At 36.9% G+C, this 14,409-nt stretch overlaps 1 protein-coding gene across 2 annotated transcripts in view; it reads left to right on the forward strand.

Moving 5' to 3' along the window:
* The window catches only part of STK32A (serine/threonine kinase 32A), a 130,955-nt gene that overhangs the window by 25,625 nt on the left and 90,921 nt on the right, over window positions 1-14,409 (forward strand). The window lies entirely within an intron of this gene.

The following is a 14,409-nucleotide window of genomic DNA, read 5'->3' on the forward strand; positions in this document are numbered from 1 at the left end:
CCCACTTAAAAATGAACAGATAACCAAGGATTTTCTGATATATGGGAAAGGCTTCTAATAGGACTGACAGATACTAAAACACCTGAACAGGAAAAAAGCAACTTAAGGAAAACTATCAGAGAGATATGTGATACTGTGACAAAATTTTTAATGAAAAAATAGGATAACAAGAGAGCAACATTCATAGACCAAAAATTAGTGTAAGAGGAAAAAGTTACAACAATAGAAAATCTCAAAGAAGGCTTAGATGACAAATTTAAGGAAATTTCCCATAGTAATGAGCAAACAGATAGAAAACAGAAGGGTAAATGTAAGAAAATTTAAGAGCCAGTCTAAGAATTATAGTTTCAAATAACGGTAGGTACAAAAAGAGAGAAAGATAAAGGGAGGAAACTATCACTTACTAATTTAAGGGAAAAAGAAAAGCCCAGAACTTCTCCAGATTGAATGAACTTATCAAGTGGCCAGCACAACAAATAAGCCCACATAATCATGAAGTTTCAAAACACTCATCACAAATACACAATCCTGCAAGGTTCAGAGAAGACAACTGTTCATCAGAGGTCTGGCATCAAAATAGCTTTAGATTTAACAGTAACACCAAAAGAAATTAAGGAGGGCCAGGCCTCAAAATTTTGAAGGAAAATAATTTCCAGCCTAATATTCAATACTCAGACAAACTCTCAATTGAGTGTGAGGAGAATAAACTATTTTGCATATATGCTGCTGCTAAGTTGCTTTGGTCATGTCCGACTCTGTGCGACCCCATAGACGGCAGCCCACCAGGCTCCGCCGTCCCTGGGATTCTCCAGGCAAGAAGACTGGAGTGGGCTGCCATTTCCTTCTCATTTTGCATACATACAAGACTTCAAAAACTAACCTCCCATGCAATTCCCCTTCTTACAAAACTGTTACAGGATATGCTCCACGGAAATAAGAGAATCCAACAAAAGCGAGACAGTGCAGGCAATAAGCAGGGATTCTGTCATTAAAGAAAACCAATGAAAGAAAACCCCAGGGAAGAGGGTGATAGGGACCCCAGGATGACAGCTGTCAAGCAAAAAGAATAAACAATCTAGATTGAAGGGGTCTGGTAGAGATATTTTCAGGAAGATGATCATGTGGTTGATGCACTTGAACATGTTAAAGGATACTTAGACCACTAGAGAAGAGTTTGAGATTGAATTAGTAAAGATACAGAAAAGCAAGGAAGTGTAAACAAGACAATTATTAACTCTGAGGGTGGGGGGAAATGTACAAGAAGGGAAAACCAACTGTGGTTTACTACATGACTCAGGTGTGCATACTGTTTCCATACTTATAATAATGGAAATATTGAATACTGATCTAATTGAAATCATTATATCAGGTACAGCTATCTTAGAAAGATGGGACCCTGTTGGGGTAAGGTTAAAAGACCAAGGAACTGAGTGAAATGCCTACCTGCCATCTTGAAAATTCATTAAGTAATTCCTAAAACTGACCAAACAATTATACTATTTAGATGATATGGCGGAAACTACTAAATTTATTAACTCAAAGAGGTAAGAGTGTTAGCTTCTTAGCCAGAAAAGATTGGAGAGTGAGACAAGTGGATCTCAGGACTAACATCAGTGTTTTATAATAAACCATTTAGAACTCTTTGACTTTTAAACCTGTTTATTCATGTAGAAAGACATAGATATATAACTTTGATAAAAATAATGTCTAAAAGACAGAAAAACTAATCAACATATCAGTCATTGTTATCTTTAGATGATTTTGTTTTTCTTCTACTTTTTTTGTATTTTTATGATAAAAGTTTATTAGTTTTATATAAAGATATTCTTCATTATGAATAAGAAATTGAAGCTCAGAAATGTCCAATAAATTTCCTAATTCCATTTATCTTGTAAGTGGTGGAGCAAGGATTCCAGTGCAAGTCTTTCTGACTCAAATCATTTTTTATCTTTCATCAAAGCATTCCGTCTTCACTGAAAACCAAGACACAAAATTGTCATGCCACTATCTTTATTTCCCACTCTGAGGTTTCACTGAACCTCTTTCTATACCAAACACTTAACAGTTGATTGCTTTCATTTGTCTACTTATTTTCTTATATATATTTATACTCATTTAATTCCAAAAAGATTACTAAAGAATGGGTTCCAAATATATACACACTACAGAAAAATAAAAATGAGGCAGGGGCATTTGGTTATCCAGGTCTTGTGTTCTCACAAATACAACTGAATAAGTCATACTCAGTTTCCTGAGGAGGTCACTTAGTCCCAAGCTCATTTTGTCTTCCCATCAGTGCCTCCCACAGTCCTGGGCACAGAGATGCTTAGAGTCTTGGTTGATTTGACTTCCTAGCAAGGCTGTGGCTCCTAGAGGAGTGAATTGAACTTCTTTCCTCCTTGCCGTGACTGTCTTAAAAGGGCATAAGTAGCTTTTTTGGTAACTAAACATTCACCTAATTAATGGAAAACTGGTAAATTCCACCAAAAGATTTATTTTTAGCCAGCGCTTCATTTTTTCAGTCCTTTTATTCCCTTTTTGACAAAATGTGCAATGTCCATTCTTAAAAAATCAATGGGCAAAGTGACAGCGGGAGGTATACGGAAGGCATGATGAGGTACACGGAAGATTGTAGCTTACCGTGAGTGCCTTCCTGTTGCCATAGTGAGGTACATTTACCTTTGTTTGATGATCATGCAGCACTGACAAGGCAAACATCCTTTGGCTCCTGCTGTTAATTATCCTTCAGTTCCTGGTGGTTGTTCATCCACAAGTCCTTTCTTAGGGCGGCTATTGGTTATGAGGTCGGTGGGGTGGAGAATGGCAGTTCTTGACACTTCTGAGCTCAAAGAATGAGTAAATCAGTTCTTAAGGTGTTTGAGATCTAAATCCAGTGTCTACAGAGAAATCTAAAGTTGTCACATTCAGATGGAGACTTTACTGCCTACTCATGAAGCAGCTTTTTAGCAATAGGTTGTTGGTAAGACATTTCTTAGGAGGTAACCATTTTATTTTTTTAATTTTTTTAATTGAAGCATAGTTGATTTACAATAATGTGAGGAGGTACCTACTTTAAATAACAACACACTAGGAAGTCAACATGAAGAAACATCTTTAAAAAATTTCCTCCTAAGCCATATGTATTCTGTTAAACTTTGGTGATGGTACTTCCTTCACTTAATAAGTATTGATTATATTGATTATGCATGTGCTACCCAACATGGCTCTAGGCGATATAGATACCATAATCAACAGGATGAGCCCAGTGTCTGCCTTCAGAGAGGGTATATTCTTGGTACTATCTGTCCTGTATGATGTGCCAGTATCATTTTGCCTAATGTTCTGGAGGAAAAAATTGGGTTGATACCACAGTGATTCATCCAGTAATAGCAAAAACAGTAATTATGATACCTCTATTGAGTTCAAACAAAAAACCCTTGACAAGCACCTTTGATATGCCTTATTTCATCTAGTCCTCCTAATATCCTTAAAAGGGATACTAAACGCAATCAGTTTTACAGAGAAGAAAATGTAAACTTAGAGAGGTCAACTAACTTAAAGTTCATAGCTAGTAAACAGTGCAGTCAAAACCCAAACCCAGAGTTTCATGTTCATATCCACACTAGTGTATTACAGAACTTTCAGGACTCATCTGGACTATTAAAACCTCAGAACCCATGGAGCCACACAAAGTCAGTTTCAAGTCCAAACCCTACCCCTTGGAGAGTTAACATTTTGGGGTCTCTATAACTCATCCATAAAGGAGCAATAATATGATTGCCTTATAGTGTAAGGACTAATTAGGGTAATATATATAAAGTAGTGGATCAGTACCTATGCATGTGTGTGCGCTCAGCTGTGTCTGACTCTTTGTGACCCCATGGACTGTAGCCCACCAGGCTTCTCTGTCCATGGGATTTTCCAGGCAACAATAGTGGAGTGGGTTGCCATTTTCTTCTCCAGGGGATCTTCCCCACCCAGGGACTGAACCCACATCTCCTGCATTGGCAGGTGGATTCTTTACCACTGTGCCACCAGGAAGGCCCTATAGATGGATGTACATAATAGATAATGATTATAATGATCAACTTTGACCTAAGATGTGTCACAGTGCAGGCAACAGAGGCCTACTGATTATTTATAAAACACCATTAATAATTAGCTTCAAATTCATTGAAGATGGGGGCAGAGGTGGAGAGGTTTAAGGCCATGGGAATCAGATGAGTAACATTGACTGAGAGACTCTTCACACTAGGTTTGGGTCACTCAGTACGTCCATCCCTGCCTGCCCTCCACTGCTTGGTTACCTGTTCAGCTCTTACCCTTTCTGCGAGGCCCAAGTGAAATGCTGCCTTTCCTTGCAGCTCTTTTATCTTCTACAGTAGGAAAACACTTCTCCCACCTTAGAGCTCTGTGGCTTTTAGTGGATGAAACAGTGGTTCATAAATCAAGCCCTGCAGACTGGTTCCAGGCAGGTTCTATCAGAATCCCTCAGGGAGTAGATTAAAATATAGATTCTTAAGTTCAGCCTCCAGAGTTTGATTAAGGTGAGGCCCATGAAACTCATTTTAAAACAGTTTTCTGTTATTTTGATGGGTGGACACATTTGGGAATCCCCGTGGTAGCACCAAGACTGTCAGTACCTATGTATTCCTTTAGACTGCAGTCATTCATGTGTATGTTTCATACATTTTGCTGGAAGATTATCTTTCTGATACTCTGATTCAATATAAGGATAAAAATAAAAAGAAACAGAGGAAGTCCCTTGTAACATTTTCCTCAGGTCTTAATCCTTTCCCCGATGATGTTTTGGTGCGTTCTCAGGACAAAACTGATTTCCTCCCTACAGCAATGCTGCTTGTGTTAGTTGGAACTTGAGTGAGTTTTGCTAAAAAACTAAAAATTTAAAAATTATTGGAAGAATATCATGATGCCTGAAGAATAATCAAGATAGGACCCATCTGGGTACGAAGCTGCATACTTTAATGCTATCAGGGGTCCCTTTTTATTGTATGAGTCTACTTTATTCTGTGTGTTGGTTTCATTTCCCGGGACCTCCTGACCTGTTTCTATTTTTTTTTTCCCCATTTGGCTAGTTCTGTTTTCCTGTGTAGAAAGCTTTGTGATAGCAGAGGAAGCATGCATTTCCAGATCAGAAAACCCTGCATGTGAAGCATGTAGATGGAATGGCTCGGGTCACAGTCCCACTCCCAGACCAGGGCTTCTGGCAAGGAGAGGGGGACAGGATGAGTGACGGACACCAGTGACGCACATGGTTGACAGGACCACTGTTGTAAGATAGGATCCAAGAAAGAGAGATACTGCTTAAGAGGAGAAGCCAGAAAGATGGGCACTGTGGTGAGCTAAGGCTTTCCCTGACTCTGGGCCGCAGATCCTTCTTTCTCAGGCACCATTACCTACATGGAATGGGCTGCAGTGGAGAATAGCATTTGAGGACAGCTCTGGACTCCACCATTCTGCCCCTTGCTTACACTGTGGCCTTGGAAAAATTCATTACTTCAGGCTGCAGTCTGCTCAGCTTTAAGAAAAGGGCAATAATAGTAGTACTATTTCATTGGATTGATGGGAAATTGAAATAATATATATAACAGGCTTAGACTAATGCCTGATATTCCTTACAAAAATGTTAGATATTAGCTAAATAGTAACAGATATTATTCTGTTGCTAGATAATATTAGATATTAACAGATATTAATTATTCTGTTGTCCCACTAGACTGTTGGCCCCAGGAAAGTAGGTAGCCTTGGCTTTCTTTCTCCCCAGCACAGAACACAGTGCCTGAATGTTGCTGTGTAAGTTATCGGTACAAGTCTGTTGTCAGTGAACACAGACCAAGTACAGACAGTCAGCAATGTCTGTACCTGTACTCACCTAAGTATCTATTCTGCTGTACTGGGTGGAAGGGGGAGGGATTACACACACACACACACACACACACACTTCCCCCCACCCCCCACCCCCTCTCCCTCTCTCAACTGGAGTGAAGAAGGAACATATGTAACCAGCTAAGCCATTACTGTTTCCATGTTGAATTGACTCTGCCTTCAGAGAATTATAGCCTGCCCCAGTGTCATGTTTAAGCAGCCAATGTGTGTGCTGAATCAATTGGGACCAAATAACATTGGTACTTAACATCGTGCAATATAAGTGGAGTGTTTACTAAATAAATTGTCAGCATAAGCAAGATATGGAGGGCTGGCTTCAAGAGGATATTCTCCCAAATCACTTAAAAGTATCCACTTAGCAATAACATTGGCATGACAGCATGCAAGGAAATGATCAATTGTTTTAACTTTTCATTTAAGTAGCAGCAGGAGTTTTTAGAATTGTTGGAATTTGGAAACTTTTTTTTCTGTATATCTAGAATACATACACATAATTTATTCTAAGGTTATATTTTAGAAGATGTCAAAAGCTATTAAAATACAAGTATATGCTTTTAACCAAAAAAACACCTTTTTAAAAAAAGATCTAAGTCCAGAAGGACAAAAAGGGAAAGATGAATACATTTGACTATATAAAATTGGACTCTATAAAATATAAATTTAACACTTAAGTTTTCTATATTGTTAAAAATGTTTTAAAGTCAAAAGCCAAATGGACAGCCTAGAAAAATATGGTTGAGATGTACTAGAGAGAAAGTTAATATACTTAGCATTTTAAATTTGCTTGCAAATCAATAAAAATAATAACTAAAAAGAAGGAAAATATGTGAATAGGCAGTCCTTTGAAAAAATAAATGTAAATGAAGATATGAGACTTCACTCATTAGAGAAATACAGCTGACCTTTGAACAACAATTTGTGGTCCACTAATACTTGGATTTTTTTCAATAAATACATATCACAATAGTACACAATCTACCTTTGATTGAATCCGTAGATATGGAACTCAAATATGGAGGAAACTTAGGTATGGAGGGCAGAATAATAAATTACATGTAGAGTTTTGCTTAGAGCAGGGTTGGCACCCCAGCTTCCCATCATGTTCTTCAAGAGTCAACTGTATAAAAGTAAATCAACAATTCAATTTTTTTTATTTGTTAGATGAAGGACAGTTGACATCATAGTGTTGGCAGGGCAATGGACAAGCTAACACAAGCTAATACAAGCTAAGTAATGCACACATTACTGAATGAAGGAGATTTGATATAACATCTTTGAGGAGCTATTTACAGTATCTTTTAAATTGGAAAATCCATTCTATATTTGTCCCAGAAGTTCTTTTATAAAGATAGCTTACAACATATGCACATAAGCTGATTAAAGATGTTTGTGGGATTATTGCAGGTAATAACAGATAATCAAATCATCTTTGGAAGTCCATCAATTGGCTAAATCTTTTATGGTATATTTATGTAAGAAAATACAAAGAAGCTATTTAAAATAATCACATATAGAGCTATATATAATGGTATGAAAGGACAGAAACAATTATGTAGAAAGTGCTTATAATCTACAATCATATTCGAATGCTATTACCTTGTTATTGCTGTCAAAAGGGAATACATGTAGTATGCAGGAAAAAAAAAAATCTCTTGACAGATACAGAAGAATTGGTTAACAGTAATTGCCTTCTAGGAACAGAACTAAAATTTTGGAAGGGAAGAAGCCTTCATTTTCTCTAAATAATTGTACTTTTTATCATTTGTAATTTTTAGTTTTCAGTGGGCCAGACATTATACTTCTGACATTATATCTCATCTTCAAAACCACCTGTGAGTCAAGTTTAATGAGCTCTGTTTTACAGATGGGGACCTTGTGATTTTAAAAAAAAAAATGTAGTAACTTTTCTAAGGTCCCACTGCTGGTGTCCTTTTTCTTTCATCAATAGAATGGTTCACAGAAATATCTAGAAGGGTGGTTCTTGGAAATCTCACATGTGTTCATGATTTGGTACTTATGAAGGCTGGCATCTTTTAAAGGAAAAAAATAAAATTTTCCAAATATTTCTACCTCAAAAGGAGAAAAATGAATGGATTTTCTGCTTTACTTTCTAGAATGTTTTTCCCCCAAATTCCAAATGTCAGGGTGGTGTAACAAAGTCTAAAAAGTGTTTCCTGTTTTCTTTCCTTCAACACTGTTTATGGACCAGAATGTTGAGATGAAAAGAGGTAGAAGGAAGGAAATAAAGAGTATCAGCCCTGGAGCCACCATCGGTAGACTTCTGTTTAGGGCAAGACTTGGGAAAGCCTGACTTGTGATTCTAGAAGGAGACATAAAGCAGTCTCACCTTGCTTGCCGCCATTCTACCTCTGGGATGGGTGGATACACAGTAATAATATCTGTAAAACAACTATAAAAACATAGATAAGAGTGTGGGTCCAGGATCAGAAAGGTGTATATGAATTTACATGATGGTGAGCTGCTTCTGTCCACTCCTCCACTCAAGAATTGGGTGAGACTTTGGGGCAACAGTCAACCGTTGTCCCCTCAGTTGGTCCTACTGGACATGTGACTGATGAATTTGACCTGCCAATGAGCTGAGTATGATTTTAGTGCTTAAACTTTTGTTTCTCACTCAATGGTCCTTAAATGCAATTCATGAGCTTCCTTGGTGCTCATACAAGGGAAAAAAATACTGGGTTGGACTTTTCAACAGGCTGTCTTGATTTTCAAATGGGGTACCTTCATAGAGAATTTACTTGTGTAGTTTTGACTGAACAAGGTTTTGCTTACTTTCTGACTTGTGAAACTATTCCCAAGATAAGTGATTCACTATACTAGTAATGCTGTGCTGTGCTTAATCACTCAGTCGTGTCTGACTCTTTGAGGCCCATGGACTGTAGCCAGCCAGGCTCCTCTGTCCGCGGGGATTCTCCAGGCAAGAATACTGGAGTGGGTTGCCATGCCCTCCTCCAGGGGACCTTCCCAACCCAGGGATCAAACCCAGGTCTCCTGCATTGCAGGGAGATTCTTTACCATCTGAGCTGCCAGGGGAGCCCATACTAGTTATTATTTAATCTCTAGGCTAAGCATGCCTATCTATAAATGCCATAAGGTTATTTCAAGGATACAATGAGACATACAAAGGAAATGTGTGTAACAGGTTCCTGATGCATACAGACTGTGTGTCTGGTTGATCAGTGGAGAATGTACACCTATTCAAAAGAAAAACTCTAAAGGAAGTCCTTTTAAAATACTTAGTTTTTAAAATACTACATGTGGTATCATAACGTTAGGATCCATTCAACTTTGTCTGTCAACCTGATACACCTCCAGGCAGCTTTAAGGATACTCTGGTGACATGAGGTCACTAAGACTGGGGTAGAAGACCGATGTGAAAGCAAGACTCCGGAGCAGGGAAGAAGGTATAGGAGGTTGAGCAGCTGTTGCCTGTTGGTTTCCCATTAGGCCACATTCCCTGGCCTAGCCTCAGTGTAAATGAGAACCAGGTTTTGTCTCTCCCTATACTCAACCACTACCTTCAAAACCCTACAAAGGCCCATGGTCTAACAGGGCTTCCAGAAGGCCTTTTTATCTTCTTAGCACCAGAGCTCCTCCATAAACCAGAAGGAAAGTTTTAAAACGTGATACAAGTATAAGAAACAAAAAGAAGCACAACAAAGGTTAGCTTTGCTTTAGAGACTGAAGAAAACACTGCTTCAAGACCACCACACCACACCACAGACTATAAAGCCCAGATGTGTGGAAGTAACGCAGACAGCTGCCATTTACCTCCATGTTGCCTGATAATATCCATGTAGTAGTAGTACTAGTAAAAGTAATTAGTTCCAGGTCATACTCTAAGTACTTTACATGTGTACTCATTTCATCTTGCTACAAACCCTATGAGGTATATATTATTTTCATCCCTATTTTACCGATTAAGAAACAGAGCATAGAAGTAAATTGCCAGGATTGCACAACTATTTAATTGTAGGAACTGGAATTTGAACATGGATATTCTGTCTCCAGAGACTGTTTTTAATCTCAGGGGTTGGCAAACTTTTTGTAAAGTAAATATTATTTTAAAAATCCTTTAAAAATGTAGAACCAATCGTAGCTCACAGGAGGTAAAAAAAACAAGTTGCAGGCCCACTGTCGCTTGTGGGCCATTTGTAATCTCCTAGGTAATACTGTACAGGTTGACCAAACTTTTAAGCACACAGTGGATATGCTATCCCATACTCCTTTAAGGCAAACCCTACATGCCTATAATAGGATTTCTGTTGACACACAGTCCTGACATCCACAGTCCTGACGTCATCTCTCTCATTTTGTCTGAATTTATGAAGCTTGGTTGCCTTTTCCATCAGCCTTTCTTCAAATTAGTAATGCTGTTGGACATTTAAGAAAGTACTATATGGATAGTATAAGAGTTTATTTTCCATTCACTTCAACCTGTTATTGGCTTTCTCTCAGTTATTGGGTGTATTATTATTCAGGGAAGTGACTAGGCACTATGGCATCCGACTGGAGTCAGTTCTTTCTTTGATTAACTAGAAATAAAAGCATAAATAAGATGCAGTTTCTCTAAAATTTTAAGACTGTCACTTTTCTGGGACTTAACCTGACATTGACTGACAGTTCTGCTAGTAGAAATTTATCAGCAACCTGGCATCTAATCCTTTATCATTTTCATTAAAACTTAAAATGACTTATAAAGAGACACGGTTCATGAAATGGATTAATATCACAGTGGAAGCTCACGCTTCTAGGTATCTGCTATATATTGATACTTGGAGATGCAAAACATCGTCATAGCATTTTAAGCTAGGCTGCACATGAAGGAACCACTATGAGTTACTAGATTTGCTAGGGGTGAAATCTTGGGCTTGCAAATAAATCTTGATTTTTTTTTAACACTTATGTAGTTCATGAAGTCTAACTCAGCTTCATGTAATGAGTGTGAGGAAATCATTGCATTGGTTATTTCAATTTGAAACTTAAGAGGAAACTTATAAAAGAGTTTTTCAATTTATGTTGACAAGTCATATTAAAATACAGACAAAAAATTACCTCATGATACAGTACATATCTATCTACTCACATTATGTAAAACTGAAACAAAAGTTTCAGAGTCAATACTACTGTAACTACATTTAAGACATTTTTGTAAAAAAAAAAAAAAAAGACATTTTTGTTATTTTCTTATCTATTCTATCCCATTTGATTTTTTAATGCTTTTTACTACCACTAAATTGATTTATTACCACTAACTTATTAATGACTCTTGACTCAGTCTGAAAAATACTTCCTTAGAAGACCCATGTTCTCACATGGCTCTTGTTTATAAGAAGCAGTTGTTTGGGGGTTCTTCTCTATCTTTACAGCTTACTTTGATTTATTTGCCAAATAAATAAATGTGTAAATCTCTGTACCAGGCGCTATGGGAAGTACAAAGACATGCCTTCAACTATTTCAAGTCAGAAATTTTCTGAGTTGCCAGGAAAACAAAGGTGAAACAAAGATTACTAAACAACATATAATCTCTGCCCTCACAGAGTTTCTGATGTAGCAAATAAAATAAACGCAGTACCAAGGAGTTTGAGAAGATAACATAGTCAAGGGAATGACTTAAGTAAATAGTTTTATTAGCATTTTTCCATATAAAAGGGTATTTTCTTGTCTAGAAGGGTCAGTCCTTTTTTTTTTTTTTAAGATGAGAAAATAAAGACTCAGAATCTTAAAGGCTAAAAAAAAAAAAAAGAATCTTAAAGGCTTAAAGACTTAAATATAAGACAAGATATTGTGAAACTCCTAGAAGAGAACATAGGGAAAACATCCTCTGACATAAACTGTACCAATGTTTTAAGATAGTCTCCCAAGGCAGCAGAAATAAAAGCAAAAATAAGCAAATGGGACTTAATCAAACTTACAAAGTTTTGCACAGCAAAGGAAACCATAAACAAAACAAAAAGACAGCCTACAGACTAGAAGAAAATATTTGTAAACAATGCAACTGACAAGGGCTTAATTTCCAAAATAGACAAACAGCTTGTAAACTCAACAACAAGAAAACCAAACAACCCAATCAAAAAATTGACAGAAGACATTAACAGACATTTCTCCAACAAAGACATACAAATGTCCAATAGGCACATGTCAAGGTGCTCATCATCACTAATTCTTAGACAAATGCAAATCAAAACTACAAAGAGAGACCAAAAACCAGTCAGAATGGTCATTATTAAAAAGTTTATTTATGCAAAGAGCTAATTTACTGGAAAAGACCCTAATGCTGGAAAGACTGAGGGCAAGAGGAGAAGGGGATGATGGACTATAAGATGTTTGGATGGCATCACTGACTCAACGGACATGAATTTGAACAAACTCAGGGAAATAGTGAAGGACAGGGAAGTCTGGCGTGCTGTGGTTCATAAAGTAGCAGAGAATTGGACCCAACTTGGTGACTGAACAACTACAAACAACAAATGCTAGACGGGGTGTGGAGAAAAAAGGAACTCTTTTTTTTTTTTTTTTTTTTCCACTCAGACGGCGTTTTCTCCCTCTCACTCTCCCAAAACAGGAGAGAAGAACGAAAAAGGAACTCTTTTACACTACTGGTGGGAATATAAATTGGTAGAGCCACTATGGAAAACAGTATAAAGGTTCCTGAAAATACAGAGTTGTCACATGATCCAGCAATCCCATGCCTGGGCATATATCCAGACAAAACTGTAGTTCTAAAAGATATAGGCAACCTTATGTTCATAGCAGCACTATTTACAATAGTCAAGACATGGAAGCAACCTGAATATCTACTGACAGAGGACTGGATAAAGAAGATGTGGTATACTTATACAATGGAATATTACTCAGATTTAAAAAAGAATGAAATAATGCCATTTGCAGAAACATGGACGGACTATATATCAGACTAAGTGAAGTAAGTCAGACAAAGATGATCATATGATATCACTTATATGTGGAATCTTTAAAAAAGTGATATAAATGAACATATTTATGAAAGAGAAACAGACTCAGACAGAGAAAACAGACTTGTGGTTGCCAAGGGGAAGAGTAGGAGTGGGAGGGATGGATTGGGAGTTTGGGATTAGCAGATGCAAGCTATTTTATATATAATGGATAAACAACAAGGTCCTACTGCAGTACGGGATACTATATTCAATATTACGTGATAAACCATACTAGAAAAAATATGAAAAATATGGAGAGATGTACAACTGAATCATACTACTGTATAGGAGAAATTAACATGACACTTTAAATCAACTATAATTTAATAAAATATTAAAAAGTAGTTTGTCATTTATCAGAGTTACACCACTCTTTTCAGGTTAAATCCAGAATTATTTGTGATAGACATGCTGTCTCACATAATTAAACGACTTTTTTTTGCTGAAATAAAGTGAGTTTTGTGTTAAGTAATGATTATGAAGTCACATTATAAAAATATTTCAACCTTGAGAAAGCTTGGAAGATGAGTGGTTCCGTTACTCATCTTTCTTTCCTTCAAAAGGAGCTAATCCGATTAATTTTGAAATCAATAAATCATGTCTTTTAAAGAGAAGAATAGAACCTTTTAGTATTTTGCAATTTTTTCTGATTTAATTCTTAAAAACCCTCATTTGGAATTTTACTCATCTAAATCCTTATTTCAAAAACCACAAAAGATAGTGGATATTTTCTCAAGATCATCAAGGCACATAACCAAAGCTTGTCACCTTTCTGGGAGAATCTATGCTTTGTTCTCTTCACCAACCATTTCTTGAGCACTGACCCAAGAGACCACGCTATCATAAACTAAATATTTATTGCTTCTGACTCCTGGAAGGAAACATTTTATTTTTTTTTAAGTTGACATACAGTTTACTTAAAATGTATTAGTTTCAAATATAAAACATAGTGATTTAATATTTTTATAGATTATATTCCATTTAAAGTTAAGGGGTGGAAATGGGAATTTTTTTTTTGGCCACGTCATGTGGCATATGGGATCTTAGTTCTGTAATCAGGGATCAAACCTGAGTCCCCTGCAGTGGAAGGGCGGAATCCTAAGCACTGGACTGCCAGGAATTCCCTCAGGGTGGAATATTTAAATGGCAGATGTAAAAGTTCATCCCAACTTCAAATGAATTTTATAAAATAGACTTTAATGCTCATATTTATTCTCCTCTGTTAGATATTCATGCCTTGGGGATCAACTCATTGTATAAACTTACATGTGTAATAGTTTCTTACTTGGGAAAATTGAAATCATTTTGATACATGAAGGAGTGGTTGTAATGAGAAAACAGATAAGGAGAAGATGTTTAAAGTTCAGACCCTCAGTGGCAATGTATGCACAGAGGACCAGGTCTCTGGACACCTATGTGAAACCCCTGTTATGCACACTTAGATCCCCACGGCTTCTGTCTTTCTTAACATTCAGTAAGAGTTTTAATTGTCCATTCATTTAGTGACTATTTAATCTGTCAGAGT

This window comes from Cervus elaphus, chromosome 9 (assembly GCF_910594005.1).
Source record: "Cervus elaphus chromosome 9, mCerEla1.1, whole genome shotgun sequence".
Classification (NCBI taxonomy): Eukaryota; Metazoa; Chordata; class Mammalia; order Artiodactyla; family Cervidae; genus Cervus; species Cervus elaphus.